At 39.8% G+C, this 13,111-nt stretch overlaps 1 long non-coding RNA gene across 9 annotated transcripts in view; it reads left to right on the forward strand.

Annotated features, from left to right (window-relative positions):
* Positions 1-13,111, forward strand: part of LOC128850496 (uncharacterized) — a 57,932-nt gene that overhangs the window by 16,004 nt on the left and 28,817 nt on the right. The window lies entirely within an intron of this gene.

Below are 13,111 nucleotides of genomic sequence, written 5' to 3' on the forward strand. Positions count from 1 at the left end.
CACTCAGTCCTCAGGCTAATAGCAGAGTCCAAGGGAAAAAAGCTGTAGCAAAGTCCAAGGGAAAGAAGGTGTAGCACAGTAAAGCATTTAAGCCAACTGGACATACACAAGTTCATGGAAACAGAAGGGTTGCCTCTGAGGGTGCTGAGGAAGCTTTCCCATGTCACTCTGAGTCTGCTGCCATTGGCTTTGACAGGTTGTGGTAACTGGGGACAGAAGAAAAAGCCAAATGTCATACACTCCTTCAAGGAGGTTGAGAAAGGGGATGCAGGGAACTACAGATAAGCGGTTTATCCTCAGTCTCCTGGAAGATTATTTCCTTTTGGAAACCATTCTTGGGCTCATGAAGCACAGGAAGGTGATTAGAAATTATTAGAAACAGGCAGCATGAATTTACCAAGGGCAAACTGTCCCTGATCAGCCTAATTGGTTGGTTCTGGTAACATGACTGGTTCTGTGAAGAAGGGAAGAGTAGTGAATATTGTTTACATTGACTTTATCATGGCTTTTCCCAAGGTCTTTGATAGCATCCTGCAAGTCAAAATAGCGAGATATGGACAGGATAAGTAGATGATAATGGTGAATGGAAAACTGGCTGAACTACCAGGCTAAACAGGTTGTGACTGGCACTACAAAGTCCATCTGACAGCTGGTTGCTTGTGGCAGTTCTGGGCTGATGTGGTTTGTTGTCTTCACTGTTAATGATCTGGACTATGGGAGAGAGTGCACTATCAGCAAATTTATGGATGATACCAGCCTACAGGGTAGAAGTTGATATGCTGGAGGGTTGGGCTGTTACTAAGAGGGACCATGACAGGCTGGAGGAATGGGTTGGCTAGAGCCTTGCTAAGACAACTGAGAAGTCCCATGTTATGCATGGAATAACACCCTGCACTTGCACATGCTGAAGGTCAGCTGACTAGAGAACAGCTTTGCAGAAAAGGATCTGGCGTCCTGGTGGACACATTGAGCATTAGTTGGCAGTTGGGGCAAACAAGGTTGACCTCATTCTGGATTATATTAATAAGATGTAACCAGCAGGTCCAGGCAAGTGTCTATTCCCTCTGTTTGGCACTTACAAGACTAATTCCGGAGTACCATTTTTGGCTGCCCAGCACAAGACAATGTCCTACTGTTGTGAATGCAGCAGAGTGTCACCAAGATCGTACAGGCTGGAGTACAAGCATATGAGAAGAGTGTGGTGGGGCAAACATAGAGAAGAGGTCCAGGCTCTTGGAGGTGTATGGTGATAGTGGAAGAGCTAATGAATACCAGCTGCAATACAGGAAATTCTGCATGTAAGGCAAAATATTTTCACTGCTAGATGGGCCAAGTGCTGGAATGGGTTTTCAATAGATATTGTGGAATCTCCGTCCTTGAAGATATTAAAAACTCAACTGAGCAACCTACTTTAGTTGGAGCTGCTTTGAATGAGAAGATGGGCTAGCTGACCTCCAGGGATCACTTTCAACCTGTACATTAGACATCCAAAGCAGAGAACAGTGGATGGCAACAGTTTGCCACTGCAGATCTACCAGAACCCTTATTGCTGTTAGAGAGAGTGCCAGAGATGTGGCACCCACAGGTTTCAATGTCAAAAGTTGACAGCTGAGTTTCAATTTTGAGGACTAAAATTTTCATTGTAGAAACGTAAAATCTGAATCCCTTTTTTAATCTGGCTCTTAAAACTGAACTTTGAAAAGCATGGATCTGTTTTCAAAGATTTAAGACGATGATAAATCAGGATTGCTTTGTGGAACAGTTTCCTTCCTGTTGTCCTAAGATGAGATTGGAGATAGTAGAAAGTGGCCCTGTTGTTTTCATGTGTGAGTTTCTTTTCTGATAAATACTTAATGCATACTTGTCTGTATATACCTAGTGTATGTGACTGCAATTGGCACATTTTTGGAGTTAGATCATAATTGTCTTCTAACTAATCTTAATTCCCATTTCCAGGCACTCTGTTTAGCTTCAGCATTAGCAAAAATAAGTGAAGGTGGTGTTGCTGCAGTCACAGTGTTGTGCAGGGCTGTATATGGAGCTGTGCATTACAAGAACTGCATAAAATGTAAAGCTGACTTACATTAGTGTCTTTCTGTTAAAAAGCATGCACATTCTAAACATAGTGCTTGGAAAAAAGTGATCAATCTCCTTATGACTGTGATCGAATTCTATACATTTTATAAGAAACAGTGTGAACTTACCTTATGTCCCACTAAAACCTGAATGTATGTGATACATACCTTAATGGAATATATGATCTTTCCTTCTTCTGGAGTTATCATGCATGTTTTTCAAAATTGATAGGGATCTCTGATTTGGCAGCAGCTTCCACAGGTATAGGTAACAGGATAAATTCAAGGATGTGGATAAACACAACCCTTATCTTAAAGAAAAACATCCTGTATCAAAGGTTTTAACCTTTGATAACTAGAAAGTATTACTTTTATTTTATCTTAAACCTAGCATTTCATCATTAGTTTGTTAATGCTTCTCTGTGTGAGAAAATAGAACATAAACTCTCTTCTCCTTTCCTCAATTCTATGTTAACAAATCCATGCACTGACTTATTTCTTACTAGAAATATGGGGAAGGAGAAGATGGGATTTGCCAAATGGAGAAAGAAAAAAATATTTACCAGCTTTCACCACTTGGATTAAATTACATCATGCTCTGTAAAAGAAATTATGTGGCTGTTCATTTTTTTCCTAGAAAAAGTTCTATGATCCCAAAATGATGACATTTCCAGTGCATCCAGTAAAAGCCTCACTCACATGCTGGTCACAAGAATATGCTTCTACAAAAGAAGTTGTAACTAATGAGTTTCTTTTCCCTTAGTTAAGAAAATAATTTCTATTTAAATATCTTCGAAATGTCAAGATGTGCATCTTTTTATAAGCTATAGCTTAAAGCCTATGATATAATCTGAAAACTATCAATCATACAATCTTCCTAATGTGCCAGGACTTTGATTACATGAAAATACTTCATTGGTTCATAGTAAATATTCATAAAGGGTATATATATGGTATGTATATGCACAGTGTAAAACATTATTGTAAAAAAAAAAAAGCTCTGTGCTTACAGGAGATTTTAAAAACCCAAATCATTCATTTCTACCTCTTTTTTTTTTTTCTGTTTTTAGTTAATGCCTGTTCTGGGTATCTTACTTTAGTATAATTTCTGCTATAGTGATGCCTCTATAGGATCATCAATAGTTCTTCTACAGTGAGAACTGGAAGATAGTCTATATTAGCTCCTAGTTTACTTCATCCTGTCCTGGAATATCACTAGCCTTCAATCAAAGTCATTGAATTTCTCTCCTGTTTTAGGCTGGGTAGAGGCAGCTGATAGGCCTGGAGTCATAGTCAATGGGGATCTGGTCAAAACACTCAATATTGTCCAGAAAGTGAGTCAACTCATTTTAAAGCAGGCATCTACTTTTAGTCAGATGAATCTCTCTGGGCTCCATTGATGCAGATGTGTCAAGCTGGATGAGATGGATGCCACCCTTACATTTCCTCGATGTTTCTACTCACGTGTTTAAGAGTGAATTGAAGCATTTCAAAAAGAAGTGCAGTTTGTCTCAGCCTTACTGAGTTAGGCTCAGTAGTTAGTGTGTACATATCAGCCTGACTAAGTTAGCTGTAAGTCACCAGCCTAGCATTGCCAGCTGCATTTGTGGACTCCACCGTACCCGAACTCTTCATGTCCCATATGTAAGTCTCTGGTGCATTCAGCATTTAAATGCACTAAGTTCCTTTGGTGTTCTTACTATAATCTGACTTTAATAACAGCCATATTTACGCTTTAGAAAGTTTGCTTTTTAAATAGCTCCGGAACTTTTAAATTAAGTTGGCTGACAGATTCTAAAATATCTAAAAAGTATTGTAAGAACTGTACCAAATCTGTATCAGATACAAATTCTGATTGAGTATTATTATGAAATGCATGCTAAATTCTGCATGTGAATTTGTTTACTGGCATGTGAATGGAGCAACAGCCTCATCTTATTGTTCAGGACCTCCTATCACTATGCCCCTTCTTAGGAACAGAGAGAAACTTGGAAAGATTTGGTTGAAGCTACAAATATGCTTTAGTAAGTCTGATGGTTCAACATGTACAGGAAAGGGGGAAGTGACCTTCAACTTCTCAGCTCTTCGGTTCATTCCATGTTGCATTCTCCAAACACTGTGCCCTTTTTTTAACCCTGTCCCCCATCTCAATTGGGTTGTCTAATGCCCAATTCCATGTCTTCCCTTGCAGGCAGGGGAAAATGATGAAAGAATAAATGGCTAGAACAGTGGCTGGCAGCTTATAAGTCCTTATAGCAACCACCAGCACCCCATTTTCTCACAGACTGGGTAGCCCTTTATGGGCTTTACCTTAAAGCCTGGAAGTGTTCCACGAGCATGCAGAAGAGGTATGAGCAGATATCCTCCACTGACTCTTATTTGCTTTGCATGAATGAAGAATAGAGAAAGAAACTAGCAACAGCATGAAATTTAAAGAATCGGTATTCTGTATTCTTTTGTTAATAACCTCTGAAGTAGCATCACATCTGGATGGGAATTACTCTTTCCTCCTGAGATATCTCAACCATCAGGTTGTGATAGGGTTGTTTCCACTCCCACTTACTCCAAGGCTGGAATCCTTGAGATGGTTATTTGTTCCCCTGCTCTGCATCCCTCTGCATAATCCTGGATGTTCTTTGCCTGGAGGAAGTCACAGTACAGCTCAAGGTGCAGAGGCTTCCTTCATAATGTGGGAGGAGAAATGGGAGTGGATTTCATGGAAACCTCTGATCAGGAAGCTGCCCGAGCAAGCCAGTGGGGAATGGCTGCATTCCAGGGGAGTTCCCTAATTGCTGTGCCACTGGGGCATGCTGGGGAGTGTTTCCTGGCCAGTGCCAGAAAATCTTGTCTTCAACTGCCTTTACCCAAGCACTTGACTGAGGGGTTGTGCTTGAAGGCTGTTTCCCAATTCAGCCCCAAAGGTGAGGCGAGGAGGAAGCTTTCTGTTGTGGGAATTTCATTCAGGCTTAAAGGGTGAGCTAGCAAATCTCAAGCTCTGTCAAAATGTTAAGGCTAGAATTCCTTGCCTTATGGCAAAAGTTTAAGTTTATAGGGATCTAAGTATTCCACTACCAAAAGATGCCTCACAGGAGATGGTGAAGCTCTGCAGTGCCTTTGAACCTTCCAAGAACTGGTGCCAAATGACAAAAATGTCTGGTATCTCAACATTGTGCCCAAAATAACAGTCTCAACTAGGATTTATGCTTGCAGGGATATCTTTTCACTGCATGAATTCTGTAGTTTTGCACCTATAAGAAGTTGGTGTGCTGCTTATCTGTTCGCTGGCCTTTAACTAATTGCAGTTTGAGAAATGTTGTACAGTGTCCTTAACATGGGCTTTATGATAAGTAAACATTACATCTTGTTTACATGGTGGCATCCAGTAAAGCACAAATATTGTTTGAAGACAGTTTGTTACTGAGATTTAAGCAAACTTCATGGGTTCTTTGTCCACAATTTTGTCTACTTTAGAAATCTGTCCTATTCCAAGAAATAGATTTGAAGGCTAGAAAAAATGTCAGAGAATGTGATTTTGCATCTTCTTTGCTGTCTATATCCTTACGGAATTAATTTTAGAAAGACAGCAGCTTCCATATACCAAGTAAATAATTTTATGTGAAGAAAAGAAACTGTTGTATATATAGGAAAAAAAGCTATACAAAGTGACAGTGTTTGAAAAGTAAAGTCTAATTTAAAGGGGAGGTGTCATTGATTTTGCATAGCATAGCTATCAATCGTATGTCCATCCAAATCAAGATGTAAAACATAAATCATCACAGGAAAGAGTGTCTGTGATCTTTGTTAGGTGTAGACAACCTAGAAGCTTCTTTTAGCTCTAGATACTTTGATTATGTGTCCAATCAAAACCTATTAAAAGGAGAAAATTCTCATAGCAAACAAGCTCTGATTTGTAGTGCTGTATGTGGAGGCACCACACTTCCGATAGCTGGACCTGATGGAATAGCTAATAACAGTAGGCTGTTGTCCTCACTTCGCCAGCTTGAGTTTTGGTGAGACACACACAGTTTCTGACAACAAATAAATCTTGGGTCTGAGATTACTTTTCTACCTTTTTCTACCAACTATGTATTCACCTGCCCTATCCTTCCCAACTTTTGCTGGTCTGTCCCTTGGTCCTGTTCACATTCTCCTTAAGTAGCCAATCCCAATTTAATTTATCAAGTTGTTCATCTGGGCCCTAACCTCTTTGTTTAGTAAAACCTTGTCCTGGAAGCTCAAGGCTCCAGTCTTCCTACCAGTCACTTCCGGTTCCTCCAGTAACATCCGAGTCCTTATCTCTGTTATTATGTTGCTAAACAAAGCCGATTTCTCTTTGCTCCCTACTCTGTCTATCTCTTTCTGCCTTCTCCATCCTCTAGCCTGTCTTAGTAGCCTTGTCTCAGTCTTGCCCCAACCTATTTGTCATGTCAGTCACTGTTTGCTCTGTGGAAAATCTCTTAATGAGATTTTATGCTTCTCCCATTTTGTCTCCTTTCTCCTACCCTTCACTGATCACATTATGTACTGTACTTTAAGTGTCTAAGTCTGCTAAAGAAAGGAAGAAAGGGAGGCCTTGTTAAGTGCCTAATGTTGAAAAGTTGGTGGTAGGAATAGCCTCCAAAGTTCGTAGACTCATTTGAAGAGGTGGTTCACAATAACAAAGATGTCTGCTTGAAGCAGACAGCGTGAATACCCCTTAGTATTGAAGTTATCAGTGTAACTATAAGCAAATATGGCATTTCCTTAACAGACTGAGCTTCTTAAGGCTGGTGCATTTTTGAAGTTTTATCGGCATTGTTCCTGGAATCTCCAGTATTCAACTTAACCTGAAATACCAGACAGATGTATCTACACATAGTGACTGTATAAAATGTTGTCTGCTGGAAAAGTTTTTCAAATTGATGCAAATATAAATACCTCTACCCTCTTACTTATTTATGACTAAAATTGTAGAGTCATAATCATAACTCTTTGCAGTGGAATTGATATCGTCATTGGTGACATAAGTAGGAGTCTTCCAGGAATGAATAAATAAACAGACCCTATGTCTCACGTAATGAATATCCAGCATAATCCTTGAGTGGCTCTATCTAAATATGATAGAATTTAGCTCTAAAACAACTGTAAAAATGAAATAAATGACGGTGTGTTGAATGTCGGGATCCAGCTCTCAAAAGCATGGATCTTTTTTCCTAGTGAAAAAAGTAGAGCAGTTAAATGAAGGAGGACCAAAAAGAAGAAAGGGAATACACATGTTCATACCTACATGTCTTATTTAAAACTTTAATATGTTTTAATTAAGCAGGTAATCTGAAATAAATATATCAAGATAGTATGTAATAAAGCATCATTTATGTAGCTCCCAGCAGTAGTAAGGAAACTGTTTTGCCTGGTCTTTTAAAGAGGTAAGGCTTATGAAATCATCCTGTTCTCCTGTTCTGTCTCAGCTCACCCCCTGAAAATAGCATTTGGCCGGTTTCAACCATGCACCGTAACTGGAGATCTCATAACCACTGAGTTTCTAGAGGTTGTTCAGAGTAGCTAGTGGGATGGGCTTATGCTGGGGGCTGTTTTGTCAGAGTCAACAGAACTAACTGTAAAATCACCACCAAATCCTGAATCAGCTGTTAAAAACTGCACCAGCTGGGCTTGGCCCCACCCCTGTCTCCTCCTACTTCTTGCCCCATCTAATCCAGCTGTCATCCATAGGCTTGTAACTATGCAGCTTCCGTGCTCTTGTTTTGAGGAGTTTGTAAATACGCTCTTATGGGCAGTTAAACGCCATTGATGGAAACGCTTCATATGCATTTCTGTCTTACTGGACATCAAAAAATTCATATAAATAGTACAATACAAGGAAACTTGAATCAGAGTTTGTGCCTTCTTAGATGTTCAGTCAATCGGGCTTAAGACACAAATCCAAAAGGAAAACAAGTTTCCTTAGATTGATTTTCACTGAACGGTGTTTTAATTAATCTAACTTTCAACTTTGATTTCCAGCAGGCTATTACTATGCACCAGAACAACAGCTTTGGTTTCCTTCTCGTGGGAGATGATCAGCTTCATTATTTAAATAAATGGATGAAATCTGGGACTAGCAAATCTTAATTTTATACCGAATTGTCGTAGTATGTCATGTCCAGTTTTAGACACCAGACCTGAAGAAAGAAGAGAGTCAGCTGGAGCCAGACCAGAGGAGAGTGACAAGAAAGATCAGAAGTATAGAAATTATAACCCAAAAGAAAAAAATGAATAAATTATGTTAGTTTAGTCTGACACAGAAAAGATAGAACAAAGACATTATAACACAAGAGGTTGCTCCAATGAGGAAGAGAACAATCTATTTCTTTTGCTTGTGATAGAACAAGAAGTAATAGGCTTAAATTACAGCAAGAAAGATTTATTTTAGAAATTACAGAAAACTTTAATGGTGAGGATGCGGAATAGATTGCTTGGCAAGCTTGTGGAGTTTCCATCTCCATTGGAGATCTGTAAGATCAGAGTACTTGAATAACTGCTTTCTGCAGGCAGGAGGATGAATTAGGTGTCTTCTAGAGGTCCTTCTAGTTGTACTGTGTATTTTACTCTAGTAGTAAAACTGTAGTTTAAAAGATAGTGCTCATGTACTCTCCTTACACTATCTCATCGTTGTCTTCAAGCAGTGATAAAATCTTTCTATACAAAAGAGAGTAAACAATGCTATTACTTCAGCGATCTTGTAATGAAAAATGGAAATACATCTTGGAATAAAGTACTTTTTGATATACCTTCATTTAGATAATTGCCCAGAAGTACTTGGAAAGTTGGCTGTAATAGGGGAAAAACATATAATGTGATAAAATTCATTTGTTTAAAATTACTTTTTCAGCACCTGCTACTGTTGTACTGAATGATGTCACCATAGATCACTCATGTGGGAACTTCAGAAGTCAATTGAATAAAATTGCCCTAATTTCATTCAGAATACTAAATATAGTTTTAGATTTCTATATTATCATTCCTTCTATTTCAAAGATTTCATTTAACTGGAAATATTAGAAGTAGCACTTTAGTTCTTAAAAATTGTATGTATCATGTGAAATCCATTAAGAAAATAAAAGGATAAATTAAAACGTAGACATTTCAGAGATAACTTTTAAAATTCCTCTTACTGTCTTTGCGGTTGAATCCTCCAGAATGAAATGGTTTGGCTGACGAGACTGACTGCCAGCTTTGCCTGTAATGTGACTGGGGTGTAGCACTTCTACTGCAGAATGTCATAGGAATTTGAGTCAGCTATTCTGTTTTTTGAATATTTAATTTTTAAATAGTTTATTCGGTTAAGTTGTGGAAAGTTTTCTTTGGACAAAACCAGGAGCAGAGAAATTGGTTTAAATTCAGGGCAGCAGTGGCCAGCTCAGGGCATCTTGCCAGCTACCTGAATCCTCATTCCCCTTTAGCTGCTTAGACCTCAGGAGAGCTTGATCCCAAAGAATGGCACTGTCAGCCATCAGTGCTGAGCAGTGAGCTGCCCCTGGTGCCACTGAGCCGTGCTTGGCAGGAGCTTGGGTTCTGGCTCTTGGGAAGCACTGTTGGTCCTTCCTCAAATTTCTCAGATGTAGACCCTGGAATACCACTGTACCTTCAGGTTCCACATTTCTGGCACAGAATGTGGCTATCAGGACATATCACCTTGTCCCAGGCCTACTTCAAACCTTCTTCCTTTGCTTTATCATCAGAGGCAGAGGTACCTTTATGTGCAATGAGACCAGATGTGTAGTCCTCTTCTGCCACTGGATTAGCTGTGGCTCATGCTTGGTGGGTAAGGCTTAGCAACACTGCCTGAAGCATAGGTAGGATGGATGGGAGATACTGGTTCAAACACTGCTCCAGATGAAGATGTTATTAGAAGACAGATTTAATACTCTGCATATCCTGCTTGTTGGGAAAAAGGGTTCAGCTGGGGCTGCAGGCATTGTGAATAGGAAACATGTTGTTTAAAAATACCACCAAGATTTATCATGAGTTTAGTTCTAGTAATATCAGAGTTTAGGTGACTTGGCAAGGCTGCAACAGTAGAAATTTATGCACTGAAAGGATGTAGCCACTCATTAAATGAATGGGAAACTAAGCCAAAATTTTGGAGGCTTCACTGGAGTATAAATATTGGACTTGAGTGTCTATGCTTCTGCAGACATGCATGCCCTATAGATTTCAGCACAAGGTAGGGTTATATGAATTTAATTCTAAATAAAATTGGTCAGCTATTGGCCTCAGTAATAGGCATCTCTGTTCGTAAAAGTTACTGGCAAGTTGCTCTGCCTTCTCAAAACCATGTGCCTTCTACTGAAGAAATAGATGTAGTCAATTCAACTTGAAGTCAGTTGATTAGAGCAGTCTCAATAGGGCCTTGCCACTAGTGTTTTTCAAATTGTGAGCCACAGCAAATTTCTGGAACATACTAGAACACCAAGTGTTAACAAGATAAAAGTTCACATTCGTCCGTATAAAAAGGATAAACAGTGTCCCAGCCCACTGGGAATCTCTGCTCCATTCAGCAACTCATTGACATGCTTAAATTCTTCATGGCTCTGACTCCTAAGAACATGTGTTCATATGAAAAACACATTAAAATTAAAACCAGTTTAATAAACTGTCAATTTTTTTAATTGACAAGCTCAAAAGGAAATAGATAGTTGCAAGAAGAAAAAAAAATCTTCAGAGATTTTTGTTACATTTATGAAATCAGTGCTCTGTTCTGGGCATTCATGTTCTCTAATGGAGATCAGGCACATGTTCAAAGTGGTTTTACAGGTACATTTCCTTACATTCAATAGACACAATGGATTTTAAAAAGTTTCATAGCAACGGATGGTTCATGATAGCCATTAACCTAGATAAACCAGTATCAGTTTGGTGCATCCTTAATAGTCCATAATGGTCTGTGGGTAATTTTTTTTTTCTCTTCATCTGTTCCTAAGAAGGTTGGTTTGTTTTTTCTTTAGACTATGTTTTACAGAGCAGTTTCATGTGAATTTTTGCATTCAGTAAAAAAAAATTCGTACCCAAGAGCTTTATGGTAAGAGTGCTTACCACAAAAAAAGATTGATGTTTCACTGGAGTCTAGTAGTATTAGTATATCCTAGCAAGTAATGAAACCTTTTATAGTTGAATAAATACCTTGACAGCAGCTAAACAGACATTCCTAAATAGCAGAAATTTTTAAATGACTGTTGCTTTACCTGCTGGAATTCAGAAAGGCAGTTTCATGGTCTGTTTTTACTATTAAATTCCTTTATGCTGATATGACATATCTCTTCTGCAAGAGAAAATACTGCTGATGCCATGGTAAAAGGGGAAATCGGTGTGATACCTGATGGATCGGAAGAGCAGAACCGAGGGAACTCCGGGAAGTGAGGGCTGGGATGTAAGGATTAGTGCTGGTGTGCCCTCTCCCCCGTAGCTGTGGGTGTCACAGTGCTGGAGCAGCTGCGTCAGCTGAGACTCCTGGTGGAGGCGTGGCGCTTGCTGTGGGAGGAAGACAGTACGTCTCAGAGGAAATTGCACCACCTCTCAAAGTGGCATAAATTCGACAAAACTGCCTCACACCCCCTACTCACAGAGACGGTTGTGTCATCACGGTATGTCCGCTAGGGCTTGTGATGTACCTACCCCACATATGTGCCTCCAATAATGTAGCTATGTAGGAAGACTTTTCCAGTGCATGCGTGGGCTTAATTCTGTCCCTGAGACTCTACCAGCATTTACTATATAGTAACACAAAACTGCGTTTCTAAAATACCACTTTAATATACTGTGGTGTGCAACGGGAACTCTTGGAATGATTATGTGAGATACATATTGGTATGAACCTTAATGAGACCTAGAAGTATGAAGCAAATTTTAGAGAAAATTTGATTAAATGGCTTAATTCTCCATAGGTAAATGGAGTAAAAACTTTAAATTTAAATCTAGTCTTGATTCTGAGATTAATAATTCTTAGACTGGATGTTTAAAATGGCTGAAATTTAAACCCAGATGTTTATAATCTAATGTGCGTTATCACCAATGTGTTTGTATCGCAGTAAATCCTAGAGCTGTGAACGTTAAAGTGACAAATTTCCAAAACCAGCATAGGCCTTTCCCAAAACTGTGGGTTGGATTTTGCTGTGGTTTTGCCCAGCTGTTCCAAGGGTGGAATCCTGTGCTGCTGCAAGCCCAGTTGCCCCTGCACAAATATCTGTAAGACATCCTTAGTGAACTGTATTGGTGCAGTTCTTATTCATGGTGATGGGGCAAGGCTATACCAGTCCTGGTCTTCCTTGACCAATCCTGGTCTTGCTTGCTTTTGGCTGCATCAAAAGAAGCGTGGCCAGCAGGACAAGGGAGGCGATTCTGCCCCTCTAGTCCTCTCTTGTGAGACCCCACCTGGAGTATTGTGTCCAGTTCTGGAATCCTCAACATAAGAAGGATATAGAGCTGTTGGAATGGGTCCAGAGGAGGGCTACAAAGATGATCAGAGGGCTGGAGGACCTCCATATGAGGACAGGCTGAGAGAGTTGGGCTTGTTCAGCCTGTAGAAGAGAAGGTTCTTATCTTTTCCCCAGAAAGCTGGGGAGGGACTGTTCACAAAGGCCTGTAATGATAGGACTAGGGGCAATGGGTATAAGCTGGAGAGGGGCAGATTAAGGCTAGATATAAAGAAGAATTTCTTCACCGTGAGAGTGGTGAGGCTCTGGCACAGGTTGCCCAGGAAGCTGTGGATGCCTCATCCTTGGAGGTGTTCAAGGTCAGGTTGGATGGGGCCTTGAGCAGCGTGATCGAGGGGGATGTCCCTGCCCATGGCAAGGGGGTTGGAACTAGATGATCTTAATGTCCCTTCTAACCCATCCTATTCTATGATTCTATGATTCTATGATTCTATGATTGATGTGCAGGACATGAAAGAGGTGGTTTGGATTCCAGTTGCTTATTCACTGTGCATGTCCTCAGGAGTATTCAGGACTTCATAAATTTTATAAAATTTGTGGATTTCAGAGTTTCCTTCAGCTTGGGAT

Source organism: Cuculus canorus, chromosome 1 (genome assembly GCF_017976375.1).
Source record: "Cuculus canorus isolate bCucCan1 chromosome 1, bCucCan1.pri, whole genome shotgun sequence".
In the NCBI taxonomy this organism is placed as follows: Eukaryota; Metazoa; Chordata; class Aves; order Cuculiformes; family Cuculidae; genus Cuculus; species Cuculus canorus.